This window comes from Dipodomys spectabilis, unplaced genomic scaffold (genome assembly GCF_019054845.1).
Source record: "Dipodomys spectabilis isolate Male_0828 unplaced genomic scaffold, ASM1905484v1 ptg000307l, whole genome shotgun sequence".
In the NCBI taxonomy this organism is placed as follows: Eukaryota; Metazoa; Chordata; class Mammalia; order Rodentia; family Heteromyidae; genus Dipodomys; species Dipodomys spectabilis.
The window spans coordinates 4468451-4486074 of record NW_024870984.1 but is presented as its reverse complement, the minus strand read 5'-3'; positions in this window follow the sequence as shown (position 1 = coordinate 4486074).

Sequence of the window (17624 nt, the reverse complement as noted above, 5' to 3'; positions counted from 1 at the left end):
TGCTTGTCCAATATAAAGAGTGATCTGAAAATTGAACAACAATATCTTAAAGAGACTCCTCCTGTTATAAGATGTTTCACATTATATTAGTAAAGTGAATGAGCATGGTTTATGTCTTGTCTTTAAATAGGGATACAGGTGGACCCATTGCAACAATGGGATTACAAGGTACTATGTCAAAAAACGAACTTTACAACTTTGGCCCGGGGGTAGGGTGTGGTGGGTAGGTGTGGGAAGACATGGATGGTAAGGGGAAACAAAGGAGAAGGCAACAATGCTTGATTAGAAATATACTCATTTCCAGGATGGGAAGGTGGCTCAGAGGTAGAGCGCTTGCGTTGCATGCATGAGGTCCTGGGTTCGATTCCTCAGCACCACATAAGCAAAAAGAAAAAGCTGGAAGTGGCACTGTGGCTCAAGTGGTAACTCACTAGCCTTGAGGTGAAGAGCTGAGGGAGAGTGCCCAAACCCAGAGTTCAGGCCCCATGACCGGACCCCTCCCCCCCAAAAAAGAAATATACTCATTACCTTGCTCATATAATTTTAACCCCTGTGTATGGTATTTTCACAATTAAAAAACAGAGACATCCTGGAAAAAACAAACACTTGAGAAAAATAACTTTTCTTGATAAGAACTTTACAACTTTGAACAGGGGTGGGAGGGGGGATGTGGATGTGGGGGGGAAGGGAGGAATATGGGAAGGGTTTGGAAGGGGAAACAAAGGAGGAAGCAACAATGCTTGATAAGAAATGTACTCATTATCTTTCCCAAGTAATTGTAACTCCTCTGTACGGTATTTTCATAATAAAAATACTTCTAAAATTAAAAAAAAACGTGTTTAAAAGTTTTATTAATCTTATGGTAAACCTTAGACTATGTGGCAAAATTCATCTTTTTTTTTTTAATTGTGAAAATACTGTACAGAGGTGTTACAATTACATGGGCAAGATAATGAGTACATTTCTTATCAAGCATTGTAGCCTCCTCCTTTCTTTCCCCTTCCCATCCCTGCCCATCCTCTCCCTGCCCCCTCCACCCAATGCCCCTTAATTGATGAATGGATCAAGAAAATGTGGTATATATACACAATGGAATTCTATGCCTCCATCAGAAAGAATGGCACTGCCCCATTTGTTAGGAAATGGAAAGGCTTGGAAAAAATTATATTAAGTGAAGTAAGCCAGACCCAAAGAAATATAGGTACCATGGTTTCCCTTATTTGCAATATCTGGTATATGCCTGAGTCAACAGAAAAGGTCAGATAAGTTGATGTTAGGGAAATGAACCCTAAGATATGTATTCATCCTTTCTTTTAAGGGCTTACCAGACATCAATGACGAAAATTGAACAAATAGTTCAGTCTAGAAGCCTCTCAGCCTAATTGATGAAAGTGTACCTTATGTGTTTAACTCTGTTCTCAGATTTGGTGCATTTGATCACTCTCAACCTCCCTTTGAGCACAGGTATGCTGAATGCTTTAACATCATGAAGTGTTTATGGTCAGATATTCCCATACACATGTCTGTGTTGCGCACTATCTTTTTATCTTTGCTTCACTCTGCTTCACTAATAAACGTTCTTGGCCTTTATTTTGTATCCTCAAATTCTTTTCCGAGACAACATAAGGAACTCAGTATGCAGGCAGATGAGTCTTTCCTTTTGGAGACCTCCTCTCTGGGACATCAGGGATCAGGAATCCTGTAACAGTGGTATTATCTTCATTGTGCTCTTGCTGTGGGTTGCTTGCTAGAAAATTACTGTGCTATTTGAAAATGGCTGCCTAAGCAGGGTTAGGTGTCTCAGACTTGAAATCCTAGCTACTCAGGTTGCTGAGATCTAAGGATTGCAGTTTGTAACCAGTCTGAAGAAGCAAACACTGTGAGATTCTTATCTCCAATTAACCACCAAACCCCCCAGAACTGGACCTGTGATTCAAGTGTTAGAATGCTAACCTTGAGTAAAAAAATTTCAGGACACAGTCCAGAACCTGAATTCCAGCCTTAGAACAGGCACAGAAAAAGGCTCCCTGTTTCTACATTCTAATTTACAGTCATATATATTTTCTATTTTCCTTATTTGACTCTCCATTTATGAAATATAATTAGGATCTAGTAAGCTATAAAAAAAGGTAGAGGTATACTTGTTGTAGATTCTTTCATGTGACGGATTACACTTGGCACAAACTGTACAGTTGCATGAGTTTCTTAAATAAAAGCTGCATAATGATCTTTCCATCTGTCAAATTTGCATAAATAAAGGCATCAATAGAGCATAGAATAAGCACTTCATTTTTTTCGGCAGGTAAGGACAGTATCCATCATCAGTTTGACAGATGGAATTGTATTTTGTTTCTTTTTTTGTTCTTCAATTTGTTCTCAATTCTATAGCTACACAGTCTCTTTTCAGGGCACCATGGAAGATAAAAAGTCATGAGCCCAGGATAATTGTCTGTAGGCATTCACGGTTACCTTGCTTCATTATATCTCACCAGAAACTCTTAACTATGTGCCATTAAAGACCAATCTGCCAAGTCTGATCTAGGAGAGAACTATTAACGAGCACAGAAGGATACTTTGCATTCTCTAGCTGCAAATATAAAAGATGACATCTTTGTTTGGTGGAAAAAATTTTCTGAGAATCTCTATGTACTTAGTTCTAGGTTTTACTACAAGAATTATAGATGGTTTGTGTTTGTATCTGTACATTTTAGCTTTAGTTATCCTTTTAATCATAATTACTAGAGGTGTTGACATGTCACAGGCTCTGTCCTCTCATGTTAAAGCTGAAAAAACTTGAGAGCTAAAGTCACATGCTTAGTAACAGAATCATAGTATATAGAACAACCTATATAAGTAGATACATGTAGCTTAGTAGTAGGCAAAATATTTTATTTTGTTTTCAGATATGTAAGAAATTCCATAAGGAAGATAGAGCAGAAAAATAATCAACCGTAGATAGAAGTATAGGCAATATTCAAATCAGAAGGAGAGTTCTAAAACTATGTGCTATTAGACATTTATCCATGGAATGGTATGAAATTATGGCCATTTTGGGTCGGTTGTGGGGCCTGAATTCTGGGCCTGGGCATGGCATGTCAGCTCTTCAGCTCAAGGATAGTGTTCTATGAGCCCTAGGAGTCCTAAGAGTCCTGCAAGTCTTAACACTGTACTTCCCTAGTGATGTATAGTATTTCCAGCCTTCTTGGACTAGTATTGTTTTCTACATCATTTTCTAGCACCTGGCCAAAATTATGATACATAGTTACAGAATGAAAATGTAATGCCATCTTAAGAAATTCATTTAGGGCTCTGGGAATGTGGCTTCATGGTACACTGATTGCCTAGCATGCACGAAACCCTGGGTTCAATTCCTCAGTACCACATAAACAGAAAAAGAAACACTGGAAGTGGTTCTGTGCCTCAAGTGGTAGAGTGTTAGTCTTGAGAAAAAATATGCCCAGGAATAATTCCTTAGTCCTGAGTTTAAGCCCCAGGACTCTCAAAAAATATTAGTGAATGCACAATAAAGAACCCATACTTAGAACATATAATTGCTCCTTCCATACTGATACCTGACAATAGTCTCTAATTCATGTACTTTACCTATATTATGATACTGTGTTGAAAAAAAAGTTTTGTTCATTAGGTCACAGAATTTAATGCCAGGAATGTGCTTAGATATCAGGTGAAGATTAATACTGGAAATTCAAAGATTCCATGCATTTGAATGGTCATTGCTAATCACAAGAGAAGTGCAGTCCAAGTAAGATTTGGAATTTGTTTTGCTCAGTCGTGGCACCAAAAAGGCAGAGGCTAATTAACAGTTGTGACAGAAGAGAAGGAATAACTCCAGATGGAAGGAATAAATGATAGTAACTAAGAAGTTGCAGAGCATCTGCATGGCAAAGGATAGCTAGCAAGATCAATAGAAAGCCCACGGATTGGGAGAAGATCTTCACTAGCCATACAACGGACAAGGGTCTCATATCTAAAATATACTTGGAACTCAATAAATTAAATCCCCCAACAACAAATCCTCAAACAACTGCCCAATAAATAAGTGGGCTAATGACTTGAAGAGAAACTTCTCTGAAGAAGAAAGAAGGATGGCCAATAGACACATGAAGAAATGCTCAACCTCCCTAGTTTTGAATCAGCATGAGAAATTTGGGAGTAAAGTCTATGGGATCCTTTAAATACAAGATCATGCCATCTGAAAAGAGGGAGAATTTTATTTCTTCTTTCCCTATTTGGATCTCCTTTTTATTTGCATCTTGTCTTATTGCTGTAGCTAGGCATTCTAATACTAGATTGAAGAGAAGTGGAGAGAGTGGACATCCTTGTCTTTTTCCTGAGTTAAGAGGAAATGGCTTTAGTTTTTCACAATTAAGTATAATGCCGGCTGTATGTTTTTAATATACAGACTTTATTGTATTGAGGAATGTTCTATGATTCCTAATTTTTCCAAAACCTTCATCATAAAGGGGTGTTGGATCTTGTTGAATGCTTTTTGTGCATCTATTGAGATAACCATGTGGTTCTTATCCTTGCTCCTGTTGATGTGATGAATAATATTCATTGATTTGCGTATATTGAACCAGCTTTGCATCCCCTATGATCACCCCTGTTTGATCATGGTGTATGATTTTTTGGATGAATTGTTGAAGTCGATTGGCCAAATTTCGTGGAGAAGTTTTGCATCAAGCTTCATCAAAGAAATAGGTCTATAGTTCTCTTTCTTTGATGAGTCTCTGCCTGGTTTTGGGATGAGGGTTATGATGGCTTCATAGAATGTGTTCGGTAGTGATCTTTCTCTTGTGATTCCATTGAAGAGTTGGAGGAGTATTGGCATGAGCTCTGCTTTGAAGGCCCTGTAGAATTCTGCTGTAAAACAATCTGGTCATGGAATTTTCTTAGATGGAAGGACTCTCATTACTGTTTCTATTTCAGTGCTTGATATGGGCCTGTTAAGATGGTTTAACTCATCTTGGTTTAGTTTTGGCATGTCAATATTTGCTAGAAAAAGGTCCAATTCTGCCAAGTTCTCAAACTTATTAGCATAAAGTTTTGAAAAGTATTCCCTTATAATGTTCTGAATCTTGGTTGTTTCCGTGGTGATGTTTCCCTTCTCATATCTGAGTTTATTTATTTGTGTGTGTTCTCTTCTTTTTCTGATGAGATTTGCTAAGGGTCTGTCAATTTTGTTAATTTTTTCGAAGAACCAACTCTTCGTTTTGTTGATTCTTTCTATAGTTTTTTGGAATGTAATTCATTTAATTCTGATTTAATTTTAATTATTTCTTTCCGTCTACTGGATTGGGGCTTATCTTGTTGCTCTTTTTCAAGGAGGTTTAGATGTGTCATTAATTTGTTGGTTTCAAATCTCTCCAATTTGTTGATGTAGGCGCTCAGAGCTATAAACTTGCCTCTGAGTACTGCCTTTGCTGTGTTCCAGAGGAGCTGGTAATTTGTGTGTTCAATTTTGTTGAATAGCATGAACATTTGAATTTCCTTTCTAATCTCTTCCATGACCCATTCGTGATTCAGCAGTGTTTTTCAGCCTCCATGTGTTACCGGAATTTCTTTGGTGGCTTTTGGTGTTGAGATCTAATTTTATTCCCTTGTGGTCAGAGGGAATGCAAGTTATAACTTCAATGTTTCTGTATTTGGAAAAGCTTGCTTTGTGGCCTGAAATGTGGTCTATTTTAGAAAATGTTCCATGTGCTGCTGAGAAGTACGTGTATTCTGATGCTATTGGGTCAAATGTTTGGTAGATGTTTGTTAAATCTAATTGATCTATGCAGCTGTTTAGATCTGCAGTTTCTCTGTTGAGTTTTTGCCGAGTTGATTTATCTAGTGGGGAGAGTGTTGTGTTAACATCCCCAACAATTCATGTCTTTGGATCTGTGAGGGATTTGAGGGAAAGTAGTGTTTCTTGGATAAATTTGTTTGCTCCGTTGTTTGCCGAATGGATATTTAGAATTGTAATATCCTCCTGAAGGACAGAGCCCTTAATTAGTATGTAGAGACCTTCTTTATCTCTTCTCACAAATTTTAATTTGAAGTCAATTTTATGTGATATTAGGATTGCAACTCTCGCCTGTTTACGGGGGCCGTTTGCTTCGTAGATTTTGTTCCAGCCTTTCACCTTGAAAATGTGTTTGTTTTTACGGCAAGATGTGACTCCTGAAGGCAGCAGATAGAAGGATTTTTTTTTAATCCAACTAGACAGTCTATGTCACTTAATTGGAGAGTTAAGTCCGTTAATGTTAACAGATAGGGCTGAGAGGTATTTGGGAGTTCCTGCCATGTTATACACCTTCTTGGTGGCTGTGATAACTGGGTTCTTCCTATGGTTCTTGGATTCACAGTTTGAGTGCAGTTTCTTGGCCTTTATTGTGGTCTTCTTGGTTTTCTATGTGTAGGACATCTTTAAGTATCTTTTGTAGGGCTGGTGTGGTGGAGATGTACTTTTTCAATTTCTCTTTGCTATGGAAAGTTTTTATTTGGCCTTCAGTTATGAAGGAGAGTTTAGCTGGGTACAGTATTCTTGGTTGATAGTTGTTTGTTTTTAAGGCATGGCATACATCATTCCAGGCTCTTCTTGTTTGATTGTCTCTGCTGAGAAATCTGAGGTGATTCTAATTGTTTTCCCTTTATAGGTGATTAATCTTTTCTCCTTGACAGCTTTAAGGATCTTTTCCTTGGTCTGAGTTGTTCCTGTGTGGATTGTAATGTGATGGTGGGATGTCCTGTTCGGGTCTGGTCTATCTGGAGTTCTAAAAGCTTCTTGTATCTGAATAGGCCTATCTTTTTGCATATTTGGGACGTTCTCTGATAGGATGCTGTTAAACAAATTGTCTAGCCCATTAACTTCTGTTTCTAAGTCCTCCTCTACACGATTATCCATAGACTAGGCCTTCTGAGACTTCCAAGTTTTGGATAGATCTATCATATTAATTAGACTAGTCTTGGATGGTTGTATGTTCTTTCTCTATAATATCGAGAGTGTCTTCAATTCCCGAGATTCAATCTTCTGCATGGATTAACCTGCTGTCAAGCCTCTCTACTTTGTTTTTTGTTCTTTTCATTCTAATTTGTCAGCTTTGATGGCTTCAAATAATTTGTTGAAGCTTTGTTTTAGATCTTGTATGAACTTCTTTACTTCCTTAATTTGGTGCTCAGTGTTTATTCTCAAATCACTTAGTTGATTGGTTATGTTTTCCTTGGACTCCCATTCCTTCTGTTGGGTTCCATTCAGCATTCCCTTTGTGGTGTCCTTGATTCCTTCAGCTCTTTGTTAATGGATCCCATGAATGCCTTTAGTGATATTTGTGCATTCTCATCCTGCTCTCTCAATTCCTGTATTACTCTTTGCTTAGCTTCCTCCCGTTTACGCCACTCCTGTAGTTTTCTTTGAGTGTTTTCAGCATGTTCATGCCATTCCTGCCTTTCTCTTTGAGTATTCTCAAGCTGCTCACACAAGTCCTGTATCAGTTTTTGCGTAGTTTCTTCACACTCATGATATTCCTGTATAAACCTGTGGATTTCCCCTTCTCTCTCCCTCTCATGCTCATACAGAGTCCTATGTAGGTTTTCAATCTTTTCCTGCATTGACCTTTTGTTTGCCTCATCTCTCTCCCTATCACGCTCATACAGAGTCCTTTGTATGTTTTCAATCTTTTTATTTATCATGTTTTCCAACAGTGTTTGTAGAGCTATTTGGGAACTCTCCTCTGGATTTTTCATTATGTATTCTGTCCCCTGATAATCATGAGTGGGAATTGTGATACCTGGCGTTGCCATTTTTCTTGTGTTTTCACGGCTTACTCTGCCCATTTGGGATGAAAATAACACCAGTTTTGTGCTAGAACACTAACTTAAGGCAAGCATCAACCAAAATCTCAATTTGTACAATCAATTATCTGCAGATACAGTCTAGTTCAACAGATACATCTATTCAACATCAAACAACTATATATTAATGGGCTCCGAACCGCAAAGAAGAATTTGGAAAACAAGAAATTATTAGGGTAGGGAGAGTTGTGGGTAAAAAATAGGAAGAGAATTATGTCGGAAGGCACAGCGAGAATTAACTAAGTCCTAATCTCAAAGCAGGAAATAGGTTGGATAGGATGAAAGCAGAGAGAGAGAAAAGAAGAAGAAAGAGAAAGGGAAAAAAATAGAGACCAGAAAAAATAGAAAAGTAAAAATTAAAAATATTATGCAGAAACGAAAACAAACTATGCAGAGAAGAATGTGAATATAATGAGAGAAGGGAGGGGGATATAAAGAGATGTGAAAATTTTTAAAATAAAAATACTTAAAATATTATATCAGTATAAGGAGGTAGTACTGCTATTAAGAAATTTTAGTCTCAGAGGATTGAATTGAGTAATAAATTTATGGATTAAGTGTGTACACCCTGGTGGATAGGGTCTAATAGTCAACTATGTGTTTATCTGAGGATGTGCGGAACAAAAATTAAGTCACATAAAGAAGAATGCAAGAGAAGAAAAGGTGAAAGGGTAAGAAAGAAAGAAAAAAAGATCAGAAGTTAAGTAGAGCTTAACAAAAAACAAAAAGAATTTTTTTAAAAAAAGAAAGGAAAAAAAGGAAAGAAAAACGCACACACATACGTACCCCTAAAATAACAATTATAAGAAGAAAAAAAAAAGTTGCTAGAAAATATTTTTTTCAAAAATGGTAAAAATTTAAAATTAAAAAAAGTTTTAGAAAAGAAAAAAAGTTTTTTATAAAAGGTACAAAAAAAAAGAAGAAGAAAAATTCTTTGATTTTTAAGGGAGGGTTCGGAAAAGTCCTGTATCTCCCTTGTGGCCGTAAACAGCCTCTTGTTGGAGTCTCTGGTCTGCTTATGGTCCTCTGTCTTGGTTGGTTTCTTAAGTCAGTTTGTTCGAACAGGCAGAAAACATGCTCTGCTTTACCCAGGATTTTGCTATCCTCCTCCCAGGTTAGTTCAATGGGAGGGAGATCTGCTTTGAGTAACATAATAGAGGGAGATGGCTTTTTCTCAAGTTTGGAGATGCTGTGATGAGGTTAGGTTCTGGGTAGAATTGAAGCCTTTCAGCAAACAGTAGCTTTTCCCAGGGGCTAGTTTGTGAAAAACTCACAGAATCAAGCCTGGAGCCATTCTCAGGGTTTCTGTTTACTGAATTTCAATTGATTGTCAAGGCTGCTAAAGGGAGGGGCAGACTCTGGCTCTGATTACCCAGTGAAGAAAGCCAGTCCTAGGGCTGGCGCCCTAGCTGGTTGAGTTTTTCCTGGGTGGAGCTGAGTCTGGCAGGTCAGTTTAGGTTCTTGTGACCTGCTTAATGACTCTAGTTTACTTCCAAGGCCTGAGTTGGAGCTAGCAGCTCCGCTGAGCTTTGTCAGTATCCAAGATGGAGATCTCCGGTACTGGGGGTGGAGGGGTGGCCTTCTCTCCTCTGCTCCCTGAGAAAGAGTGAGGACGTCAGGCTTCTACTCCCGCAGAGTCTTGGTTCCTGGGTCGTCTCTGGTCTGTGAATTGCAGGATGAAGATGTCTGCTGCTTGTCGGTTCTTGCTTGTATTGAGTGGAATCTGCTCGCCCTTTGTGTCTGGCTCCTTCGTCCAGTACTCTGTGTGATTCAGGTATGGCGGGTTCGGCCACCACTGCCACTGCTGCCTCTGGGTGGCGGCGGCTTCTGGCAAGAGCTCAGATCTGTCTCCTTGCCTGGATTTTCCCTCTCTGGCCTAACTCTCTGTCCTGTGATGGCACACTTGGTGTGATTCTCTGGCTTAGGACTGTTCACTGGAACTCTAAAACTGCTTTCTATGTGAGAGCTTCTTTAGCCTCCAGCTTCTCCTCTGCCATCTTGACCTCAAATCCAATAAAGGAATTTTCAAAAAAGGAACAAGGTAGAACTATCATATTAATCAGTTTTCTAATTCTCCAGGTTCATTTCCTATTCTTACCTATAAAAGACAATTGATTTTTTCCTATTGATATTGATATTACATGAGCAAGGTAATGAGAGTATATTTCTTGTCAAGCATTGTTGCCTCCTCCTTTGTTTCCCCTTAAAATTCCTGCCCTCCCATTCCCCCAAAAATTGTAAAGTACATTTTTTATCACGTCTCGTATATCTCATTGAGTGCTCATTTTAAACAGTAATCAATAAATATTTATTAACAAATATTTATTGAGGTGCTGCTATATGCTAACTTTGGTCTTAAGATCTAGATGACAATCAAGAGAAGCCATAAATTCTATGTTAAGAAGCTTACATTCTAAGATGGAGAAAGACAGTAAGATGTAAAAATACAGAGAAGGAGGTAATTGTGGGAAATTAAAACTTTGAACTATGGCTGGGCACTTGTGGCTAATGCCTGTAATCTTAGCTATTCAAAAGGCTGAGATCTGAGGATCATGGTTTGAAGCCAACCTAGGCAAGAAAGTCCATGGAACGCCTATCTCCAATTGAACACCAAAAAACTGGAAGTGGCACTGTAGCTCAAGTGGTAGCAAGGTAGTTTGGAGTACAAATGCTCCCAGGCCATGAGTTCTAATCCAAAGACCCATAAAAAATAAGATAAACTACTGTAAATTCACAGCTTGGTGAAGACCCAGAGAAAGAGTGGTCCAAGCAGGAAAACTACAATTGCAAAGACTGAGGGTTTTGTTTGTTGGTAGTATGTCACAGAGGTGAATATGACCAAAACAAGGTGAGGGAATGGACAGGTGAAACAACAAGGTTAGACAAGTCAATAGAGAACACAGAAAGATAACATAGAAAGGCCTAGTTGTAAGCATGTTGCTCACCTTTGGTCCTCAGCTCCACCCAGACCAGAGCTCCTCCCAGCCCTGGAGTTCCCGCCATACAGCTGGCCCCTCCCTCTCTCTCTCTTCCAGGACCCACCTGATCTCCCACCTACCTCACTTCCTGCCCCAGAACCTCCTGCTACCTGCATTTGGACAGGTGCCATGTGCTCCCTCTTGGAGGAAATATGGCTCATCTAATAAACTTTGTAATAACCTTTCTGCTGTGCCTGCTTGCCTCCACGTGGTCCTCTGAGGCAGATGTGAAGATCTTTCATTGGTGGCCTTTCAATAGTGAGACTAATAAATGCTTTGGCACCTTAAAAGTCAAGAGGAACAAAGTCTAGGTGGATAGATGAGGAGTGGTGTTAAAAGCCACTCCGAATCAAGGTATATTTGAAGGTAGAAGTTAAAGGGTAGAGGTTAAAATGTGAAATCTAGGGCAACTCCAAGCAGCCAGAGTAGTATGGTATCATTTGCTGTATTAGAAATGATTTGATGATATTTATTCATTCAAACATTTATTTAGTGATTATTTTGTATCAGATACTATAACCCTCCAAAGCATTCTAATCTAAGCAAGGCCTTCTGAGGGCTGGCATTAGGCAGAAAAAGAAGGATGTAGAGGAAATGACAATTTTAAGAAGTATGTGGGAGTCAGAGTTGGTAGGATGTGGTGCCTCATGTTGAAAGTGAGAACGATTCTGGGAGCATTTTAAACTTTCTGATGCAAGTGATAGATGGAATTGCTATTAACAGACATGGAATGTGTAAGAGGAAATTAGTTTGTGGGGAGATATTAGTATAGACCTGTAGATTTGGGTGATATCAGTGCCATCATTTTACCAACTTTAAAGTTTCCTCATAAACCTCTCTCTTAATGGCATATGCAAATCTCAAAGATGGTGACCAGAGACATTATTTCATTTGGGATTAATAAATGGTGAGTTTCTAATTTTTAAAAAGTAAGAAAAGAAATTGGTTTGTGTCATCAACATTGACAGATCCTGAGTGAGTATTTACCGCTTCCAGTGTAATAGGCACTCCTCTTACTGCTTAACATAAACAACCTCATTTCATAATTAAAACATTTATGTTGATGGCATTGTTATTGTTCCTGTTCTTGCATGAGCATTGCCTGGAACTTGGAGAAGTAATTTATTCAATGTCAACATAGTCAGGGATTAGGAGTGCTAGGACTTGGATGTTTTCCTTATGCCAATGTTTGTAGCAGTTGGGTTTCAGAAGTTTTGTAAATTTGGACTCTGAAGCTGAGATACAAGCTGGAGACAAATAGTTGAAAATCATCAGCATCAGCCCTGACCGCATACCCTCAATGGCTGCCTTCTTCCTATCTCACTGTTGTGCCACTCCTGTTGTATGACCCAGGATCATTTTCCATGTAAGCTATTTGTATTTGAATCCATGTCCAGAGTCTGCTTCTGAGGAGCCAGACCGCAGATAGAAACTGATGAAGAGGTAATAGAGGACAAGGAATAAAGGACACTAAATGTTCTCTTAGGGACTTAGTTAAGAAAGTAGGGAAATAAACAAGAAAATAATATCCCAAGAGAATTCAGGACAACTTTTTATGAAGGGAAAGAATTAACAGAAAGGGAAACACAGAAGAGGTCCTGGAAAAGAATTTTCTCAATAGTTAAGCAAACCAAAAGCAGCAGAAGAAAACAAAAATAGCACTAACATAGAGGAGGAAAATCTAAGAGTACAGGAAAGGAAAATAGTGACCAGAAAGGCATGAACAGGTTAGACAGTCTTAATTCCTCTAAGGTTTTGCTGACTTGATCAAAGATCACTTGAATAAGATTAGACTTCTTAACTATCTCTGCTTTACCTTTTCAAATTCTCTACACTTAATTTGATCCACCACTGCTTTAATCTTGAGACTTCACCAATAACCTTTTTTATTCCTTTTCATTAAAATTAAGGAAATTGTGGAGTTCCTCACTTGAAGAATCTTTACAAGTAGAAATGTTTTTTATACAAAGAAACTGAGTCCCTGATAAGATGTCAGTTTTCATGTTTGTGAAATCAAGTGGTAGGAAACCAAAAGATGGTCTTTTCTACTACATTAGGAACAAGAAAAAGCAAAGAAGTTATGTGTAAAAAGAAAGCGTGTGGAGTTTTCCAGTAAGCAATTTGCATTTTTAATATCATGTAGGTCTGAATTCTTCTCTGCTGATTACATCCTTGTAACTTAGCTCTTCAGGAGGCTGAGATCTGAGGATCATGACTCAAAGCCAGCATAGGTAGGAAAGTCCATAAGATTGGTATCTACAGTTAACCACCAAAGAGTCACAAATGGAGTTGTGTATTGCACGGCAAAGCATTATTCTTGAACAAAAACACTAAGGGACAGTGTTCAGGAACTAAGTTCAAACCCCAGTACTGGTACAAAAAATAAAGATTAAAGGGCAGAAAAGTGCTTGAAGCAGATAGAACATAAGAAAAACCGAGAAGAGACTCCTATGAGCTGGGATTTTCTTTTATTGGGTCCTCCACTGGGATCATGAGTGGGAATGGGTCCTTCCATGACCATGGATGGAGAGACAGGTGCTTCACTCCAGCACATGTCAGGGGAGTGCGCTAAGTCATCTGAGCCCAGTTACTGATGGAACAAGAGGGACATTCTGCACAGTATCATAGTTCTTGTCGTGTTGCCATTCATTCTAGCTGCCTTTTTATGTCCCTAATTACCTAGCCAGGGCAATTAGCTATCCCTTATTACTTTTGTCTTCCTTTTTGCAAAGTATTTTATTTTCATGTTTTCCTATTTTGCTTTCCATCAGCAACCAAGTGTAATGATCTAACCTTCTCTTGGGACCATAATCTCCTTGTCTTTCAAAGAATGTCCTTCCCTCAGTTTCAACAAGAAGAGAGGAGGTGGATGAGATCATGGGGTTCAGATGAAGAGTGTGGCCTCCACAACAAGAGGACTCCTGCCTGTCCCTCAAGGAAGCACCTCTGCATCCAGCTCTTCCCCAAAAGAGGCAGAAATAAAGAGGTCCACCGGGCCAATTAACTATGATCTCTCCCTTTGGCCATAGAATTCATTAATCATGGAGGCTCCACATGGTCACTGATCTTTTAATGATGATGATAATTTGCACACTAAGCAAACAGTCTCAAGAATGTTGTTTTTAGTAGAATTTGAGAGCCATGCTTAGGCAGGTTATTCCAAAGTCAATTACATTTTAATACTTTGTTTGATAAGTTGCTCTTTTCATCTTGACAACTTTATTCTATGAATATCATTATTTGGGGTGTTCTTTTCTTTTTTGGGGGGGAGGTCCGGTCGTGGGGCCTGAACTCTGGGCCTAGGCACTGTCCCTCAGCTCTTCAACTCAAGGCTAGCACTCTACCACTAGAGCCACAGCGCCACTTCCGGCTTTTTTCTTTTTGCTAATGTGGTGCTGAGGAATCGAACCCAGGGCCTCGAGCATGCAAGGCAAGCGCTCTACCACTGAGCCACCTTCCCAGCCCCTGGGGTGTTATTTTCATGGTGCTGAGGAAGTTAATCACAGCCAAGTATTTAGTAACTTAATAAAAGAAAAAAAACCCTAGAAAACACACTTTTAAAGTAATTGCTGGGTATTAGTCGCTCCCACCTGTAATCCTAACTACTCAAGAGGCTGAGCTCTTATGATTACATTACAAAGCAAGCCCAGACAGAAAAGTCTGTGAGACTCTGATCTGCAGTTAACCACTAAAAAGCAAGAAGTGGAGCTAAGGCCCAAGTTGTAGGGGCCAGTGCCTAGGCCTTGAGTTAAAGACCTAGAATCAGCATACAGAACAATTATAATAATTTAAAATAGTCTAGATTTTAAAACTAGAATGAATCTTAAATCTTTAAATAATATTTATTCTGAGTGATTCGCAAATAAAATTAAACCCAAAGACATTATGTGACTTTCCAGCAGTCATAAATATCAGAAGTTGTTGAGCTGGATCAAAAGTCTGGTATTTTCCCCTCATCTTATTTATGAAATTAAATACATTAATGTAACATAGCATTCCAAAAATGAAGTTCTTCCATAATCAATTAAATCATACATAGTTGAATGTTCCTGCATTCCAAATTATACAGATTGCCTCACAAGTGTTCCTGCTGTCAAAAGTTATGTCATGTTTAGATAATTTTCTTAATTTAAAAAGCAAAATCCTTTTACTTGTTTTTCTTAAAGTAATAATACTTTTCATGAGGTGATATGGCCACCAAAAACTGGAATCATGATAAAAAAAAACAATTAATTACATGCAGAATGATGTTTAATGAAACAGTCAAATCTCCATGATGTTAGAGGATAACATATAGGAAATAAAGAGTCTGTCTTCATAATAAAAGGCAAGACATTACAAGTGATTAAAGTTTCCCATGTGATTTCACATTTGCCTTCATATAATCCTTATTCAGTGATTGTCACTGTCTGGACTCTGTTATTCAGTGCTGAAATCAAGTTCGAGGTCTCAGACAAGATAGGTCAGTGCTCAGCCCCTGTACTACAACCCAAGCTCTGTTACTGTCTTTGATTACTTTAGATAGAGGGTTGATATAAGAGTTATAGTACTAGTGTTAAGCAGGAATCATTCCTCACCTCTTCATCTCTTGGCTGTAAATTCTGGATTTCTTCCACATGACATGTTTGTTATGGGGCATGGGTGGTATGGTCATTCTGTGCTAGTATTAAATTTTTAAATGGCTGGCTGCTCAAGTGGTGAGAGTAGAGGAGAGCCTAAACTAGGACTGGGTCAGGATGAATTGTCTTCTTCTCATGGATCCTCTGCAGTGTGCATGCACCCTGTGCAGACTCTGGCTTACTCAACCTCCTGGCCTGCCTGCCACAGGACCACATCCAGTAGACAATAAGACATCATCTTTAAAAGTGTCCTTCCTTCACATACTGGATAACATTTTCATAGTTGAGAACATGGGTGCTTAGGTGTGGAAGGAGGAATAAACCATTCTGAAAGTAGCTACCTAACATTAAAAGATGAGAGAGGGAAAGGAACCACAAAGATGTGCAGACCATGAAAGCCACAACTTGAGAATTTCTTGAATAAGGAAGGAGTGAAGAAGGCAAGGGTTTACACTTCAGTAGTGGCACAGGCCTGTGGCTTGGGACATTCCCCATCACACTCCTGTATATCACAGCAGGCAACGTCTTCAACATCTGCTCGGAATCTCCATCTCAAGCACTCAGGAGAAGGGAGCTTACTTCAAATCTTTGATGCTCTGGTCAACTGAGGCTAATTCTAACTATCTCAAACTGTGCCACCTACCCTGTAGATCTCTACTCTCTCTATATACTAAAAAAATTCTCTAACATAACCTTTTCACTAAAAGGGCTGCTTCTGTTAGAGCAAAACCAAATCAGCTAATTCAATTAGGGTAATCTTTGCAATATTGAGCTCTATTTTTGTGGAGTTTGCTTCCTCTCAGCCATATACTTCATTGTTTTCCCTTACAATTATCAGGAAAATCCTCTCTCACCTTCACAGTGTTTCTCTTGAAACAACAAAATTGTGTGGTTATACTTCGTAAAGTATATTTGCAATGTATGGAGATCTTCCTACCTATAAAAAATATTGTAGAAACTATAAGGTCTGTTAAAGTAAACAAAATCTCATTTCAATTTTGTCAGAATGAAAATAAACAGTGAAAAGAATAAATATATGGCACATAGAAATATCACTTATAAGAGAAATTTCAATACTGTGCTGTGGTACATGAGGAAGAGAGATAATCTGGGAAGTTTTAATGAAGGCTAAGATTTGAGCAAGCATTACAATTAATAAGAGAAAATAATAACTGTGACAATAAAATTGGAAGCCAGATGTTGCTGGTGGCTTAAACCTGTAATTCTAGCTACTCAGGAGGTTGAGATCTAAGACTCACAGACAAGTCTATGAGATGCTTATCTCCAATTAACCAACAAAAAGCTGAAGTGGAGCTCTGGCATAAGTGGTAAAGCACAGCCTTAAGCAAAAAGCAATGGGACATTTCTGTGGCACTGAATTCAAAGCCCAGAACACACATACACACACACACACACACACACACACACACACACACACACACACAGGCACACATACATCTAGTAGAAGGTAGAGTGCATTAATGAATCTTTCAGAAACTACACAAGATGCTTTCAATTCATATACCTAACAAATTTAATTGAATTTATATTTGTATTAAGTCAGCTAGATGACTGATGTTAGAATCAAGAAAAGCATATATCTGAAAATATTTTAAGGTATCTTACTATGAAGATCCAGGAAATGTAGGTAAGTGGTTAAGATTAAGATTTCAATCTTCAGGCAAAAAAAAAAAAAAAAGACTTTAAGCTAAGGATAGATGATAACAAGGAGATAGGGACCTGTTCAGTGGCTATTGTAATGGTCCAGCTAAAACAAGGAATTGAAGCAAAGAAGAAATGTGAGACCAATAAGGTGCCCAATCAAATTAACCTAACCTATCCATTTGGTAATGGACGCCATTCTGTCTGACAGGAAAGCTGTTTGTTTTGTAGAAAGTGTCCTGAAAACAAGCAGAGACCTAAATGCTCTGGAGGAGGTCTCATCAGAGGAAATGTGCTGACAGAGAAATACTGAAGCCCAGATGAAATGTAGTGATGATGAAGTGCATGAAATAGGACAGATAAGATGCAGATATAAAAATCCCCCTCTCAAGCTGTTCCCCATGTCCAAAATTTGAACCATGGTCCAAGAAAGAGCCAGCCAGTCAATAGGAATACAAATAAGGAGCTAGCCATTCAAAGATAACCTAGCCAAAAATACAAACTTCAC